Source organism: Eulemur rufifrons, chromosome 16, assembly GCF_041146395.1.
Source record: "Eulemur rufifrons isolate Redbay chromosome 16, OSU_ERuf_1, whole genome shotgun sequence".
Taxonomy (NCBI): Eukaryota; Metazoa; Chordata; class Mammalia; order Primates; family Lemuridae; genus Eulemur; species Eulemur rufifrons.
The window spans coordinates 65,083,555-65,088,512 of NC_090998.1; the positions used below are offsets into that span (position 1 = coordinate 65,083,555).

The 4,958-nt window shown below is 35.6% G+C and overlaps 1 non-coding gene across 1 annotated transcript; it reads right to left on the reverse strand.

Annotated features, from left to right (window-relative positions):
• Positions 1-4,486: 4,486 nt before the first annotated feature.
• LOC138397771 (small nucleolar RNA SNORA3/SNORA45 family) lies at positions 4,487-4,616 on the reverse strand. The gene has a single exon (XR_011235879.1). It is a non-coding gene; the product is annotated as a small nucleolar RNA SNORA3/SNORA45 family (small nucleolar RNA).
• Positions 4,617-4,958: the final 342 nt, after the last annotated feature.

Genomic DNA, 4,958 nt, shown 5'->3' on the forward strand with positions numbered 1-4,958 from the left:
CTGTGTTCATAGTTTTTATATACATGCAATTCATTCCGAAAAGACTGTATATAGACCATGTTCATTAAATAATTTAATTTAGCGGGCACAGTGGTGAAGAAGTAAAGGGCATAGGGTAGACATTTAAAGATAAGGGAGAAGTTATACCAAATATACATGGTAAGATTTTTTTTTTTTTTACAGTTAAGAACAAGTAGATAGTTGTTTTATTAAATCTAGATTTATTTTTCAAATTAATTAATTAATTTTTATTTCAGAATATTACAGGGACACAAATGTTTTGGTTACCTAAATTGCTTTTGTACCATTTGAGTCAAAATTATTTGTGCCCATTCCCCACATAATGTGCATTGTACCCATTAGGAATGAATTTACCCATCCTCCCCTCCCCCCTCCTACCCTCTTGATTTTCAATGAATGTTATTTCCACATGTGCACATAAGTGTTGATCAATTAGTACGAATGTAATGGTGAGTGCATGTGGTGTTTGTTTTTCTATTCTTGTGATACTCCATTTAGAAAAATGGTCTCCAGTTCCATTCAGGTTAATATAAGAGGTATTAGTTTGCCATTTTTTTGATGGATGAGTGGTACTCCATGTTATACATATACCACATTTTATTAATCCACTCATGTATTAATGGGCACTTGGGTTGTTTCCACATCTTTGCACTTGTGAATTGTGCTGCTGTAAACATTATAGTGCAGGTGTCTTTTTTATAGAATGACTTTTTTTCCTTTGGGTAGATACCCAGTAGTGGGATTGCTGGATCAAATGGTAGTTCTACTTTTGGTTCTGTAAGGTATCTCCATACTACTTTCCATAGAGGTTTTACTAGTTTGCAGTCCCACCAACAGCGTATTACTGTTCCTATCTCTCCACATCAATGCCAGCATTTGTTGTTTTGGGACTTTTTGATAAAAGCCATTCTCACTAGAGTTAAGTGATATCTCATTGTGCTTTTGATTTGCATTTCCCTGATGATTAGAGATGCTGAGCTTTTTTTCATGTGTTTGTTGGACATTAGTCTATCTTCTATTAAAAAGTTTCTGTGCATGTCCTTTGCCCACTTTTTAATGGGGTTGTTCTTTTTAGGTTCTAGTTATAAGCCCTTTGTAGGATGTATAGCATGCAAATATTTTCTCCCATTCTGTAGAGTGTCTATTTGCTCTGGTGATTATTTCCTTGGCTGTGCAGAAGATTTTTAATTTGATCACGTCCCACTTATGTATTTTTCTTTTTGCTGTGATTGCTTTTGGGGTCTTCTTCATAAATTCTTTACTGAGGCCGATGTCTATAAGAGTTTTTCCAACATTTTCTTCTAGAATTCTTACAGTTTTTTGTCTTAGGTTTAAGTCTATTATCCATCGTGTGTTGATTTCTGTGGGTTGTTAGAGGTGCGGATCTTGTTTCAGTCATCTATATGATAAGATTTTTATTGTTTGCTAGGGTAGTTCCACATAGCCAATCTGAAATGTCCTACTAGCCAATGAAAAAAAGATGAATTATTCAGTTTCAGTATTCACAGTGATTGTGAACAAAACAACCAGCTGTTATAGAGATTAATAACTACTCAGAAAACAGATATTTATTAATTAGCTATTGTGTGCCAGAAAATGAGAATTTTGTGACCAGACAAGGCCCTTGCCTTCATGGAACTCACATTCTAGCTTGAAATAAAATCATTAAACAAAGTTTATAAATGTCGTTGAGAAATACAATATATCGAGCCATTTAATCCATTATTCTTGATTTGTATTCCTCTGACTTGAATCAATTATTGCAGTGTATGTCTATTTGGAACTGGAGTGTGTGCACACTTCCATGTATATAATGCACTATTAACCAATATTTAACAGGCTTTACCTTTATTCAGAAATTAAGAATTGTTTGGGGCCATAGTATATTTTTTTCAATAATTTTATTCCTTACATGAACCACAATTCAATCATTGCATTACATTGGGTATATCAGTGATTTTATGTGTAGTTATTGGAGCTCTATCAGCAATAATTGTGGAATCTGAAACTTTGCTTCTGCCCTTAAGTCAGTGGCTTTCTTATATGTAACATATTGTGCAGTTTCCAAGAAAATTACAGAAACTGCTAACAGAAGTGGAAAATGGTTTTAGAAATAGAGATTTTTAGAGGTGATCCAATATAACCAAATAGTAATGTGGTTAATAGTGAGAAATTCCCTCATGTGCTGACTAGAGACTTCTGTCCTGTTTATGTTGTCAGCCTATGGAAATACTGATGAGATTTTATAGCCCATTTTTAGCTAGTCAGAACTTTTTCAGGTAGAAACATCACAAATCAATGCTTCAGTTTTAAGTTAAAAATAAGTGAGTAAAATATATAGGAAGCTTATTCTAGATCTAAGTGAAAGTGTAAACCTAAAGTCTAATGATAATTAAGGATTGAAATATTGGTGGCCGGGCGCGGTGGCTCACGCCTGTAATCCTAGCACTCTGGGAGGCCGAGGTGGGCGGATCGTTTGAGCTCAGGAGTTCGAGACCAGCCTGAGCAAGAGCGAGACCCCATCTCTACTAAAAATAGAAAGAAATTATATGGACAGCTAAAAATATATATAGAAAAAATTAGCTGGGCATGGTGGTGCATGCCTGTAGTCCCAGCTACTCGGGAGGCTGAGACAGGAGGATCGCTTGAGCTCAGGAGTTTGAGGTTGCTGTGAGCTAGGCTGAAGCCACGGCACTCACTCTAGCCTGGGCAACAGAGTGAGACTCTGTCTCAAATAAAAAAAAAAAAAAAAAAAAGAAATATTGGCATGTTAGCATAAGCTTTCAGGAAACAGTTAATAAGCAATACGCTTTGAGATAGGTATTAATTAGGGTATAAAATAAGCTTCTATCAATCAGAGAGGAGAAAAAGACCACTAAATACAGTGCATAAAACCAAACGGAAATTTACTTTCAATAATCTTAATGGATAGGGTCCAGAGTCTGTTGGGTACTTCTGCTCCCCTTAGCACTAGGCTTCTGAGTTTGAGTCAAAAGATACTGATGTAATTCTTGCCATCATCCAGACAGAGAGAAGGGAGAGAGGGCCACAGGATTGCATGACAAATCAATCGTTCCAAGTTCAGTCCTGGAAATGGCAATCATCACTTAAGCTCAACAGCCATAGGATTGACCAAAACTTAGTCTCAAGGGTACATGTAACTACAGAGGGCTAAAATGTACTATATAGAGAAACAGATAAGCTTCGTGTCTGCATTGAAAAGGGAGAGCAGATATCGGGGACACCAAGTAGTTAGGCATAAGAAATTATATCCTAACCAAAATTTCCTAATAGATACTTTTGGTTCTCAGACTTATAGATTTTACTTTCATAATATATATGCTTAAAATACAATTAGAAGAAATTAAGAAATAGGTTCACCCATAATTTCATCCTTTGAATTTACCAAGTGTTTTATGTTTCAATATGTATTTCCATTTTTAATAAAATTCTGCATAACATTGTTGTGGAATGTTTTAAATATTCTGATTGTTTATGAAAATAGTTTGTGGTCACTTTTTATTGCAGTAACTCATTCTAACAGACAAATTAATTTCCATCAACTATATGTAAATATATGTGTTTACAAATCTTTAGAAAGCCCCCTACATTGAGAATTTTAGCACTTAACTCATACTCTTCTTTACCCATAAACTCCTGCAGTGATTCTAGATGAATACAATGTCCATCTGTCATTTTATCTTTATTATTCATTGAAAAGAGAATTTGATTTTGAGATCAATGTGGCCCTTGGTAGACATTAAGTATTTATCCAGAAATGTATGACTGCCTAAGAAATGTTTTGGGGAGCTGTCTCAAATGAGGGCTTGTAGGATAGCCTTAACTATATTGGTGCATCTCTTAAAATCCATAGTATACCCATTTGACTTCCAGACTCAGAAATGATCCATCTCTCAGGGACAAGTCACATTAATCAAGTCAAGTGAGATATTAATAGATTATGTTTTAGTAATATTGTCATCTTTATGATATTGAGCTTTATATATATTGACATGGTTATGTTTTCATTTATTTCTATCTTTCATGTCACTGAATAAAATTTTGTCATTTTTGTTTTTAAAGATCTGCATTATCTTTAATAGATTAGAACTTCAGTAATTTGTGATATTTTAAATAATAATCTTTTTCTACATTAACTCGTTGTTTTGAAAGCATTTTTCATGATTTAATGAACTTCCCTCCGTGTGGCTTCAACCAGCCAGGACACAGCCCCATCCCCCACACTCCCCCACATACATCCCCTTGTTCTTCTCCTCAGCTCTTTTCTTCAGCTCTTTTTCATGATGACAGGCTGCTATGAGAATATTCCCTTCTCCAGAACTTTGTAGTAAGTAGTCCTAGATGAACAGAGAAAGGGCTTATGATACACAATGGCGAGTACCAACTCTCTGATGGATGTGAGGAGAGAAATTTGCCAATTCATACCTTCCAGGACCCAGGTATGGCATGTTTCTGATCTGGGCACGAACGGGGGCCACTCATTGCCCCTTCCAGTGAATCTGTACCAGCAGGTTCTCCAAGGGTTCTGGTACACCTGGACAAGAGCTGTGTCAGCATGTTACTCTTATCTTGGCACTAAATTAGTTTTTGAATGCTAATGCTGTTATATAATAGTACAATCTCGTTTTGTATCATCCTTGCTTTTTTTCTCCTCTAAATTCAATCTCCATATTTAAATTCCTAGCCACCTCCTCACTGGTATTTTTGCAGGACATGGTGGTTTTCCCCTTGCTTGGTACAGTCATTCAGCATTCTCCCTCTTTCATCATTAATCTTCCTAAAGAGCATTCTCAATTAGCAGCCTTCCATTTTTACCTGTCACCAGTATGGTGAATTCAAAACTTTTTAGACTTGACTTCATGACCTGACCACAGCCTGCATTTTTAGACTCATCTATTCTTTTTCCATTTTATTAT